The sequence below is a fragment of the Vanessa tameamea genome, chromosome 18 (genome assembly GCF_037043105.1).
Source record: "Vanessa tameamea isolate UH-Manoa-2023 chromosome 18, ilVanTame1 primary haplotype, whole genome shotgun sequence".
NCBI classification, from domain to species: domain Eukaryota; kingdom Metazoa; phylum Arthropoda; class Insecta; order Lepidoptera; family Nymphalidae; genus Vanessa; species Vanessa tameamea.
This window is the reverse complement of record NC_087326.1, coordinates 2,168,901-2,182,956: the sequence shown is the minus strand read 5'-3', so window position 1 is coordinate 2,182,956 and position 14,056 is coordinate 2,168,901. Positions and strand designations below refer to the sequence as shown.

General features: G+C 32.3%; 1 non-coding gene across 1 annotated transcript; it reads left to right on the top strand.

Annotated features, from left to right (window-relative positions):
- Positions 1-257: 257 nt before the first annotated feature.
- On the top strand, positions 258-329 carry Trnac-gca (transfer RNA cysteine (anticodon GCA)). Its single transcript has one exon. It is a non-coding gene; the product is annotated as a tRNA-Cys (tRNA).
- The last annotated feature ends 13,727 nt before the right edge of the window (positions 330-14,056 follow it).

The window sequence follows — 14,056 nt, the reverse complement described above, 5'->3', positions numbered from 1 at the left end:
CCTAAATTAAACCAAATTCCTACTAAGCTATTTCCTAGTAACCTACAAATAACCAATTCCTACTAAAAATCATACTAGTTTTGTATAAATATGATATACAAGTTCAAATAAACAATACAAACCCTCAAAAGTATTAAATAATTCCGTAGCACATAAAACTATCGTTAATTTATTTTTTTTTATAATGCCCTACAAATATTGATAATATAAAAGCCTGCGACAATAACCTAAACCTCATTTTCAAATGTTTAGTCACAGGGGATATAGCTCAGTGGTAGAGCAATCGACTGCAGATCGATAGGTCTCCGGTTCAAATCCGGGTGTCCCCTTGTTTTTGTTTTGTAATTTCATATATTTTTTTATGTACATTTTTTTTAGTTTAGTTATAATTTCGTTTACTACTTATTTAAATCGATACCTTTTTTTTTAATTGAGTATTTTTTTTAAATTACTATTATTTAGTAATTTAAAAACTCGCAAAAATCTAAAAACTATTATGATTAGCTATTTCAAATATTATTTCTACTCCATATTTTGTAGGACAAATGATTTTTAATCCTATTGATCGGACTAATGAAACATGTAGAAGCCGTGTGAATTTTACATCAAAATATAAACGTTCTCGTTATTAGTATCATTTATTTATATCTATAAAATATTACAAAAAAATAATAAACATTCGTCCAACCTATCTTTGTTCACTTATTTCAATCGATATTTCCACTCCAATCTTTCGTTATTTTTTAGCATTAGCAGCCTGTAAATTTCCCACTGCTGGGCTAAAGGCCTCCTCTCTCTTTGAGGAGAAGGTTTGGAGCATATTCCACCACGCTGCTCCAATGCGGGTTGGCGGAATACGCATGTGGCAGAATTTCGTTGAAATTAGACACATGCTGGTTTCCTCGCGATGTTTTCCTTCACCTAGCACGAGATGAATTATAAACACAAATTAAGCACATGAAAATTCAGTGGTGCCTGACTGGGTTTGAACCCGAAATCATCGGTTAAGATGCACGCGTTCTAACCACTGGGCCATCTCGGCTCCAATCTTTCGTTACCTAATTTTATTTTCTTCAAACTGAAATTATTTGGTAAGATCGTACAATAATAACTATGGTAATTTTTACTTTGACTATCAAAAAGTACGTGTATCATCTAAATTTTATAAGGAAACTTCAATATTTTAATTATGATGTCTAAAAAGTAACACAAAAAGTATTCATTGCTATAAGGTACAACGAACGTAATTGACATAAATCTTGACAAACATTGACACTAAAACTTATTTCCTAACATCTTGTTCAAGGAAAAGAGCAAGCTTCCAAGACCGCTGAAGATCTGTTACCCATTGTAGAACCCAATATATTTGACGAAGAAAGGCGTTAGAACTTGCAATTGGCCATACGTTGTGTCTGGATAAATGGGGTGATTCGAAGAAAAATATATTCTCACTGCTATGAATGCGCAGCGCTGATAAAATTTAAGACGTAAAATTTTACATTGTACGAATATCCAGCGCCAAGTAGGTCCAAACGTGATTTTTAATCGAAATTTTCCGGTTCAATTCCAGGCTAGTAGAATTAAAGGAACTTCATTCGTATTTATTAATTAATTCCATGCTCGGTTAAGCTAAACATTATCAAGAAACTTTCTTCTAAAATTAGAATTATCCCAGGATCTGCAACACGGCACTGAGCCAAATAAATGGGTCAATAATGACTCGCTGAATGATGATGCTAATTTTAAGAGCTAATTGGTCGTTACTATTGAATCGATTTTATCCAGTTTTCACTGAAATACAGCGAAATACAAATCATTTTCGCTTGGCAGAATATCTATTTACAACTCCAAGATAAATAGAAAATCCTAGAATTTTGGACAAATATTGACATGAATCAAACCTAACGTTGAATGAACATGATATGGGTATTGTACTTGAAGACCACAAATAAAATAAATGACCTTAACCTTAATGAACCTGAGCTGTCTACCGGGTGTGCAGCGGTATCAATGTTGCCAGTTTAATCCAAACTACCCTTAGATTACTCTTACATACTATCTTTTTTTTTTTACAGTACATTTACATTAACAGCCTGTAAATTTCCCACTGCCGGGCTAAGGCCTCCTCTACCTTTGGGGAGTATATTCATATTACATATTATCTATTAATAAATAATTTATTTAGCCTTAATTGCAAACCTTCCACAAACATTTATGGTACAAAAGAAAAACTAAAACACGCTAAGCATTATAAGTTCGATGTAAGATAAAAGGCAGTAATTAATAAACTTCACCAGAAGCCTTCTTAATATTTATAAGCTCCAGTAGCAGCCGAGAAATCTTGACATCTGCCATGATTACGTCCACAGTTAATCAAAAGGGAAATTTTTATGTCTACCTCTAAACAAGTCTTGAAATTGAGTTTTAAATGCCGAAAACATCTGATCGCAATAAAAGGCAGACATTATTATTGGTTTGTATGTAAATTTATATAAATAAAGTTTTTTTTTCTTATAGACCACAAATATGTTGGTGTGGCACCAACCTTGTGAGCTAAGATGTTATGTCCCTTGTTCCCTTGTGCCTTTAGTTTCACTGGCTGGATCACCCTTCAAAACGGAACAAAACAGTACTAAGTATTTCTGTCTGGCCGTAAAATATATGATGAGTGGATGGTATCTACCCAAGCGGGCTTCCAAGAAATCCCTACCAAGTTGCGTGTTTCGACAGTCTCGATACGAAACCACTTTCGATAAATAAATATATACACCAATAAAGACGCCCAGTCGTAACAGTAACTTTAGCAATTTTCAAGTAACATAAAATATTGATACGTAAAATATGTAAATCGAAATATTCATTTTGACTACTAGCCAATTGAACGTGGACCATCTTCTGATTGAACGTTTTGCTTCTGCTCTGCCAACTTTACGATTGACCGCGGAATTTTTGGCAATCTGTACTATTGACTGACAAATTCCCTTTTTATTTTACGAATAAATCTTTATTGTTGTCTTTGATTTTTCTGTTCAAGTTGTAACTTTAATATTGCGTTCGATTTTCAAATTTTATGACAAAATTTTGCAACTTTTTTTTCGAAATTTATGTTTTCATGTTTTGATTGAGATATATAAATAATAAACTTTTTCTGCTAAATATATTCCTAAAAGAGTTATTAAAATGTAAAAATAATACCAACTTAAAAACAAATATTACAAATACTAATTAACATTGAACAAAACTTTATAGGTACAATATAATTATAAAATTATTTCAGTTTTTACTTAAACCGACTTCTTAAATAAAAACATCAAAATCCGTTCACAATAATTGTCAACGCCATAAGACCAAATTGAAAATCTCATTCATTAAAGAATTCGAATAAAAAGAATACCACTTTCTAATTTAACATCATTTTAAAAATCACTTCATCTTTATTAAAATAAAAACAATATTCGACAACGATAGTTCCATTTTATTCGAATAAATAAATAAAATAACCAATTATTCGAATAAACTTTCATATACGATTATTAACCCTCGAATGAGCATAGCATTCTTGATTTAGTGTTATTAACCTGTCATTCGCCGAGCCACGGGGCTCTAGAGGCCGGGCACAATGGACATCGATTAACAGTCATACGTAAATCTAAATTACACACTTGTCTACTTCATAGAAAACGTTAGTACGAAACTAATAGTGTGGAAATTCATTTCGAATTTGGAATTCTTAGACTTATTTTTTATAGTTCGTTAGTTTCTGTTAACATAACGCTACGTTACGTAATTAAAATTGAAAAATATGCTTCTAATTTTATTTGATAATATTATTAAATTACTAATTTATAAATTGTATTCAACATCTGAATAAAAATAAAACACAGCATAAAATGTTTGTTTGCATCTTTCAAGTTTATCGTACTTATAAGATGATTTTAAAGTATGTATGTCTGGAAGTTTGTTGCCCAATCATGCAATAACGCTTGGATGTATTTTAATGAAATTTGGAATATAGATAGCTTATACCTTGACTTACCACATAAGGTACCTTAATATACTTCCCCTCCCCCTAAGATGGCAGTGGAAACTAGTAGTCTAATAATTTTACAGTTCATCCGATTGAATTAAAACTTTGCACATATTTTTTATGCTGGTCCCAATTCAATACACACAAAGCCGCACTACCAAGGAAAAGTTAGATTATTGTAAATAAAAATATGTTTTTAGTTTTGGTATGTTTAAATTCATGTAACATTACTATGCTACGTTATAATAATTATTATAGGTTTTTTTTTATATAATAGGTAGGCAGACAGGCTTATGGGCCATTTGATGGTAATTGGTCACCACCACCCAAAGACATTTACGCTGTAAGAAATAATAACCATATCTTATATTACACCAATGCGCCACCAATCTTGGGAGTTATGATGTTATGTCCCTTGTGCCTGTAGTGGTGACACTGGCTTATTCACCCTTCAAACCGGAACACAACAATACTAATACTACACAACTTATTATTGCTGTTTGGCGGTAGAATATCTGATGAGTGAGTGGTACTGCCCAGACGAGCTTGCACAAAGCCCTACCAAGAACTTAATTAAGGTTGTAATTAAACTGAAATCACCATAAATAGGAATAATAATCTTGTATTTGAAATACTTAGGATGTTAAATTAACTTCTAATGGTTTTATAGAAATAATTATCTCACTGTAACGATATATTTTACGAACAGTATTACATTTATTGAATTAATCACTTACCTTATCTACTGAAAGATTTTATGTTCGGACCATAACAAATAATTAATTAAATTATTGAGCTGATATAATTAATATTATTAATCGCCTCGTCAGTCTAGTGGCTAGCGTATATGTCTGTAGATAAAGACGTCCTGTGTTCAAATTCTACGAGGGAAAAAAAACCAATGGTATTAATAGAAACAGTAGTAACGCGGAGTCTAGAGAGTTAAATTAGTGGCTGAAAATTTTTAGGTCGTCATTATGAGAGTGGTATATACTACTATAGAGAGTATATATATATATATATATATATATATGTATTATTGCATTGCATTTGTCGGATGAAAATCTGCCAACTTTACTAATCATTGGAGCAGCGTGACGGATTAAGCAAGGAGGTCTTTACGATCTATAACTTTGTGTTATTATAACGGTGTATGACATAGTTTATACTTGAAAAAAAAGTACATACATACATGTTATAAAAAATACTTAATAACAATAAATACCGAAATTTCATTAAAAAAAACACATATTGTTTTGTTTCATAAAACAAAGCAAAAACCTAATAACACATTAACAGTAAACTGTGAATAAATCGCACTCTAAATGTTGTAGTTTCGAAAGCGTTGTTATTCGAGCTATCAAAAAACAGTGAAAATGTAAAATTCTCACAAAGGCTTGGATTAAATGGGCCGAGAAGAATGTACAAATTTTATGTTTGTACATTATTTACTTTTATGATTATTTGCTAGACTAAATCGCGTATATGTACAATATAATTATATAACGCTGGTTAATTTCAAAGACTAAACCACAGCGTAGATATTCAAATGTCTATGTGCTCACTATTTCTTTATTCCAGTCTGATGGAACTGTAATCCGACACGACTGGCGAGTGATCAGGCTCGAGGATTTACGTACTTTCATAGGCTGTGTTACACTGCTAACTTTGAGACAAGTGAAAATATATTGACAGAAAAACCAATTTACGTGACCCTTGGTTGTTTTAGTAGAAGTTTTTGCGAACATAATACATTTTAGCGTTGTCGTGTGATATAAAAAATAATTATAGGGAAGGGGTTCAGGTTTCAATCACATATTTGTGTGAGGACGATTAAGCCTTTCTACATATTTATTTAACTATTTACTTCTTTGAGAATTTGAGAGACTTCATTGAAAATTTTATCACTCGTTCCTAATGTTGTAAGACTTTGGATAAAATTATTTTTGTGTAAACATCACACACATAAAGAGCGTAACGAACAAAGAAAAAAAATACTGTATAAGTATATCATAAAATATGAAGTATCCTTAGAATTATACCGATTTTTAAACTTGCATAAAAATTGAGTCTTTTTTATGTTATTTCAACTTCTCCAATGACGTGCTGTCCGTGCTGTTGTTAAATCATATTTTTTTATAAGCTTGATTTTTTTCGCCATTCAGCATCTTAAATTTATGAATTTCAAATGGATATCGAAAAGTTTACATTGAACTCTACGACGATGTCTTCTTCGTTAAATCGGAGTTTGCCTTTGTGAATGCTACTAAATTCCTTGATGTCACTAGTCTTTGTGGGATTCTGAATTCCTCAACAGGTCTAGATGATATTTGGCCACTTTGTCCTCTGGTCATCTCTATTCTGGATAACCATTTTGAGATGGTAATCTAGAATCTCCTTGGTGCATGTCATTTGTGCCCTGTTCACTGATACGGTGTACAAAAAAAACAGTGTCCAAAAATTTTATATTATCTAGACAGTACCTAAGCCCTAAGGCACTTAAATCTTTAAAAAAAACCTATAGAACCGCGCGCATTCATTGGTCGAATCAAAAAACGCGCTTCCAATTACACATTTCCGCTCCTATTCCCGAAATCACTTCCATAGATTGCAGGAAAGTTAGAAGATGTTCGATATCAAAAAACTAATAAAAATTGTGATAAAACTCAAAATGACAATCAAATTCCAATTACCCTGTCCCCTTCACTGTTCACTTGTATCAGACTACGATTACTCAATTAACATTCGTCCTTAATCAAAAATTTGTGAGAGACAATCGAAAATTGAGCCTTGCGTACAGACGAGAGCGAATTTTGTACGAAAAATTGGATTTTTGACGTCCGTATTCGCTTGTCTCAATTAAATTAGATAAAATAGAATATATTATGAATGAAGATGAAACAGATACAAATGCTTAAAAACAATTGCGTTACGTAACAAAAAACGAACAGCGATAATAGTTTGTAAAAATATAAGATAGAATAAAATTAACAATTATTAAACAGAACAAGATGGCCCAGTGGATAGAAAGCGAGCATCTTAAGCCGATAATCGTGGGTTCAAGCAGCACCACTGAGTTTGTGTTCACCACTGAGTTAGAGTGCTCAATTTGTGTTTGTAACTCGTGCTTAGCAGCTAATTTCAATTAAATTCTGTCACATGTACGTATATCCACCAACCCGAATTGGAGCAGCGTGGCGGAGCTTCCAACCCTGTCTTTAATACTCCTCTCCGGGCTGGGAGTTACAAAGAACAAATTTTCTTTGCAACAATAAATATAGTAACCTCCACTTTTATTTGAAATTGTTCTAAAATCGAGTCCAGGCTGATTTTAAATCAAATATATTATATTATTATATTTTATCCAAGAAAATCTACTGATATATGCAACTCGTATTCATCTCAACGCTACATCACCACCGAGCTGAAATAAAATCACTTTAGAAGTATGTAAATATCAGTATTCGTCTGGATTTGAGACCATTACCTTCGGCTAATATTTCTACATAAAATAAAATTACCAATTAAATTAAATGACTCAGGCATTCCTGTTTATAAAATTATGGAATACTGAAAATTTTGTAACGAAATAATTATAGTAACCCTACATATTCCAAAACAACAACAGTTTAATTTTAAATTTCTCGTCTTGGAGTCGCGTCCGGGAGCCGTTCACAGATAATAAATAGTATAATAAACAAGATTAACGACGCATAAGGAGGCACGTTTCGTGGACAGTGATGTAAATGCATATGGACCGCAAAAGTACCTATCACACTGTTGCGAACTTATGAATATAAAAGAAAACAAATAGTCGAAATTATTATTTATTTTTCGTCTACAATTCGCACACACACATGCACTTTAAGATTGCAATGTAAATCTAAAGGGAAATAAACTTGACAAGTCTTATTTTTTTTTTTTTTAATGGATTATCCCACAATCAACAGGCAAATGGTCGGAGACATTACGATAGGAAAAGGCAAATCTGGAATATTAAAGTATTAAAAATATAAAATTGATGACGAAAACGTTCAGTTCTTAAATAATGATTACTATAAAAATATCTCTTGATAATAGAACGAAAAAATATCATGTGACTAGTAACAGATGGATTACATTTTTAAGTGAAATTTAAGTAGTTTTAGAGCTGTTACTAAGTAACTGTTTATACTAAATTTTGTTGAGTTTTGAGTTTGATTCAAACTAAATAATTATTAAAATTCTATTCTGTTATTAAAATAAATTGTTACAGAGCGGTGTGAACGATTATTGCTAGTTGCACCGCGCATGCTCACTGTGCACCGGTTAGTTCAAATATTTATACTCGGAATATGGGTTTGGTCTCAGCTATAAAATTTACATTTTTACAAACGTGGTCCGCTTTTCGCCTCGTAATATTTGTCGCGTGGGTTTCGGGATTGTTAGTGTAATTGTAGATTGTATCGCAAATATATGATAACTTTTCTAGTTTCGCACACATAATGAGATCACACACAACGAATTATATCGAAATTAAAAATAAGTTTTTTTTGAAGAATCTCATAATATTCCTAAGCATTTCAATTCGAGTCGAGTTATTATAGCACTATTGATATGGAATCAAACGCACTTATTTTATTGTGATTTATTGAACTGCAAATCCCACTACTAGCCTGGCCATTCTTATTTGAATTTCCGAACTAGGATTTTTATTGGAAACATTACCAATTACAAAATACCTTATATTAAACATACAACAATTTAAGTGAGCAGAAAAAGTAATTATTGCTTACAATAATGTCGGATAACGATTTTATAAAAAAAAAATCCGGAAGACTTATAACGCGAATGACACGGTAAAAGTTATTCTAATTATAAGATATTCTATCAGGTGCCAGGTTTTCGTGGTTTTCCCAAGGGTGCCTTTCTGTAGATTTCCAAAGAAAAAAAAGGAAATAATCATGTCTTATTTAGTTCCCAAAGTTAAGAAAGGGATAATATTTTTTTACAGCGCCAATGTCTACAGTCAGTGGTGATCACTTACCATCAGGGGGCCCATTTGCCATCTTCCATCATATATCATAAAAAATAATGATAATTCATTGTCAAAGTATACCTCGCCAACTGTAAACACCAATCCTAGCGACAAAAGATTTGACCGCGGTCAAAGTATTTACTAAATCAAGACCCGCATAAGCTTGTATTTAGCCATTTGGCTAAATAGTGAAACTAAGACCTCTTCAAAATAGAATCATTACACTAACTTACTGATTGTCAAATTTAACACTACCGGCTCGGAAAAAAAAATCCTTGACCTGAGAAGAATCGGCGAAAGAAACCCCCGCGTTTTTTTATTAATTTGTTACAAATATACAACATATCAGAAATAGCCAGGAGACGATCGTTTCATTTCCAAGGTGTGCTGTCAACTATGAAGTCACTAATAATTATAAACTATATATAATATATTTTTTATTACTAAAAACTATATACAGTTAAACTGTAACGTTAATTTTGATCAAGCATTTCACAATAAAATATTTAAAATTTCGCTTCAAATATTGTTCATTAAAAGTATTTAGATTGCATGTTTAATTTTAATGTATAGCAAAAACAAATAAATGTACCGATAAGCAAAAACATACCTTTATTTTATTACCAAAACATACATTTTTTAAATAATTATAATTGCACTTCAAATGTAATCAATTATTCAGAGTATTAAGGTGTATGTTTAATTTAATTTTGCAAAAACAAATTAATATTTAAAAGCAAGTTAATGCGTGCAGTTCTTCCTGAGTAAGCTATTCAATTGGTGTATAAAATGCCGTAATGAGGCCATATATATGTGTACTTTAGGTGCATAATTAACAGCCTTTGTTCGAAATTAAACTTTAAATTCAATTTAATAAAACATAATTTCCCTTAAATAAATATTTTAAAAAAATTAAATCATTACAATACGTCATAATAAATTACAGTAAAATGTTACTGTTTCAAATGTAAGCAAACAACCCTCTTTAAAAACGCTTCGTGCTTCGTCAATTTAATTTGTAACGTTTACAGATAATATTGAAATACGGATATTTAACCATTGTAAGTACGCTTTGGACAATAGCGATCATAATAGCGAAGAATTGTATAGCAAGAACAAGCCGAGTGTAAAAAAATTGTAATTCGCTTTTAAGGGGTCCTGTATTTTACGACAGACGACTGAATTTTATCCATTCAACCAATTCATTGAAAATTTACAGTAATTCATGTATTGCATAATTTCCAACATAAATGACGCACCGCTTTTTGTTATGAAATGTTAATAAATATCGACGTTCACCGGAATATTAAAATATGCTTTACTTTACTTTAGGTATTATTAACAAGTAGACCAATCAATTCAAGACTAAATCTCAATTAGAAACTGGAAATAAAATGACTGAGATTGACAATGATGATGATGATAATTGTGACATTTTCGATAAGTAGTAAAATTGTATATACATATATATATATTGAGATATACATAGGTATATAGGTATTATACTATACTTAAGTTGAAGATGAAGAACTAGTGGGACACGTGATAGTCAGTGGTCACCACCATCTATAGACATTTGAGCCGTAAGTATAACTATTTTTTAATCTTTAATGCGTCATCAACCTCGTAAACTAAGATAAGTCCTTTGTGCCTGTAGTTACTGGCCCGCTCACAATTCCAGCCGAAACAGCAAAAACTTTGGCGGTATAAAGTGTAGGCGGTTTGCAAAAAGACGTACTACCAATTTTATATCAGTAATGTCTAATTATTCCTGTTCCCCTTACGTGATTCATTGAGGACCACTCGACATGTTTCAGGAAGACGGATCTTAATCATCTTAAAGCGGACGCGTCAAATTAAGTCACTGTCTGAATATCAATGCTATTATGAAAGGACGACTAAATCTGTTTGCCCCAGACAATTTTCGTCTCATTCCGTAGCATATATTAACAGTGTGTATAGAAACGGCGGCAGAAAGAATAATAAAATAAGTAAAAAATTAATAAAATTGTACTTTAATTACTTTGAAACCGAAACACTTATTTTTTGCAATTCAAAATAAAATTCCTTAATTCAACAAGGTAAGCAAAATATTCTCTTATAAATAAGTTATCCTTACTTAAATAAAGTTAAATAACTTGTTACAGTTTAGATTTATCTCAAGATACTACAAGTTTTTAAATAAGACACGTTCTCAAATAAAACTGAAAATGTTGATAACTAACTGCGAAACGGCAAACGAGACCGATTTTGATGATTGATGCCCACTGACAAGCTAAGCTTTAAATTCAGTTATCCTCGCCTTATTGCCTCCACTGGTGACAGGAGGGCTGGTTCGTTTTTAGCCCAGAGGATCGGAATTGCGATTCAACGGGGAAATGCTGCTAGCATTCTTGCCACCATTCCACGCGGTCAAGATTTATACAATAACTATTTTAAATTCATATTTGTATATATATTTACAATTAATGTTATCAATATGTTAATAAATATTTTTGTTATGCTATATGGATTACTATTTAAAATGTCATTGCATTTATATATTTTCGTACAAGCATAACATTGTAAATATTTTTGCTAGTATTAGTTTATCTCTTTTATGTGATCTGCCGTGTCGCGAGCCGTGATAGCTCATTGATTCAAAGACGTGAATTTTACAAAACTGGGCAAGCACTACAGATTTTTCATGTGCTTATTTTACGTTTATAATTCATATAATTGGATGTTCGACGTTGAAAGAAGACATCGTGAGGAAACCTACGTGTGACGGACGTGATTGTGCCGCGTGTACCATCAACCCACATTGGAGCATCACGGTGGAGTATATCCCAAACCTCATCAAAAAGGAGAGGAGGCTTTAGTTCAGCAATGGTATATTCATAGGCTGATACATTTACTTTTCTGTTATTTACTTGGTATGAAACAAAACTCAATATTTTAATTTTTTTTTTAATATTAATGCAAAAGTAACCTTTGTATGTTAGTTTTTCTGTCGTATGCTCTTTCATGGCTAAACCACTGAACCGAATTTGATAAAACCTGGTGAAAAGCAAGCGTGAACGCAAAGAAAAGACCTAGGCTACTTTTTATATCTAGCAGCTGACACTGGCGACAACTCGTAATTTATAAAAAAAATATAACAAACGTCTTAACCGATGTACCTCCAGTTTCTCTAAAAGAAATTCGTACGTAAATAACCGCAGGACTACCTCAAAGGCAGGCTACATGGGCACTCCAAGATGACCTCAATGAGGGAAAATTAACTGTCTTTAAAGCTGCATGGTCACAATCATGTCTTTGTCTAAATGTCTAGCAGAATTAGAGAATAACAGGGTTGTATTGGTTCTGAATTCGCTTCATAAACAAATATGGTCTCGCCACAATACTTAGATGCATTAAACCTTTAAATAATAATTTAATTACATGACTACCTTTAATGTATGGAAATTCACAAACATAATATGGTAATCTCATTAAATTGAAGTGTCTTTATATATAAATACATATGTTTTGCATATTGTGGGTGTAAGTGTTAGTCTGCTATAATACCTGAATTAATGTGTTAAACGTACATATTTTTGTGAAGGTATCAAATTAGCTTATCAAACAAGTGTTTTGAAGTGACGACTTTTTATGTGAGGGTAAACCGCTTCGTTACGTAACGCGTTACGGGGTCAGTCTGTCTAGCGTCCGTTTCTTTTACGCATACGGCAGCGGTAGGCAGGCTCCTCCTCTCTCATTCTAACCCACAGCGCTAGCCGTATATCGGACAGTTTAAATTATCGCTTGTGTCGGGCGTCCCGAGACGCACACATAAATTGAAATCTCATATCAAAAAAGCAATAAATAAGGTATACTACTATAAAAGATTATATTAATCATTAATAAGTTTGTTGATTTCCAGACAGGATATATGTATGTAAATATAATTGTACTTTATTGACATACTCTGTAATTAAAATGCGAAAGAGTAACTACATAGTTTCTCGCCGGTTCTTCTCGATAGAATCTACTTTCCAAACCGGTGGTAGCTTGACATTTAATTCAACCCTTCACGATTCAAAATTGCTTCTATGAGCGTACTTGAACAAAGAATATTTCCTTTATATTGATTTTGATTTTGGATGTTTGTAATTCACCAAAAGCTAGAATCACACGACTATATGACGCAATAACAACAACATGGATTTCGACACTTTTTATATTCTAAAAAAATGTCTACTTTTAATAGCGTTGTATCTCCAATAGCAATCCGTTAGGTGGAGGAACGCCGTAACTACATTCGAGTAGCGTCGTTTATTTCAAATAAGAAACAGTTAGCTACTTTGTTTCTCTTATTTGGTGTTTATTTCTTTTATTTAAAGTTATTTAGTGCTTTAATTAAGTTCATTTCAACGGCAATCGAAACAGTATAAGCCCCACTAGAACAGGTAGCGATAAATTTAACGTTTTAATTTCATTAGAACTACCAAGTTCCTATTAAATATTAGAGTTCCGCATTTATAAGTAGTTTTTAAGTAAGTAAGTAAGTTAGAAGAAAATGAATACTTTTTCATAAATAAATGATGGTAAGTGGTCACGACAGTCCAAAGACAATGGCGCTGTAAGAAGTATTAACCATACATCGCGCTACCAACCTTGGGAACTAAGATGTTATATCCCTTGTGCCTGTAGTTACACTGGCTAACTCACCCTTCAAACTGGAACACAACGATACTGAGTACTATTGTTTGGCCGTAGAATATCTGATGAGTGGGTGGTACCTACCCAGACGGGCTTACACAAAGCCCTATCACCAATACGACAATAAATAATTGTCCTTTAAATTATATATTTTTAAATATAAGTGAATGTTATATATTATGTTGATTGTTGTACGCGCGAGAGAAAAGTGGACTGTAGTTAAGGAAAAAAGGGGAGTTGTTACCTCAAAACTGGGTTCTGACTTATGAAGACATGTTCTTATTGGGAGCGCTCCCTTGGTCTTCATACACTCGAAAAACACAGCCCAA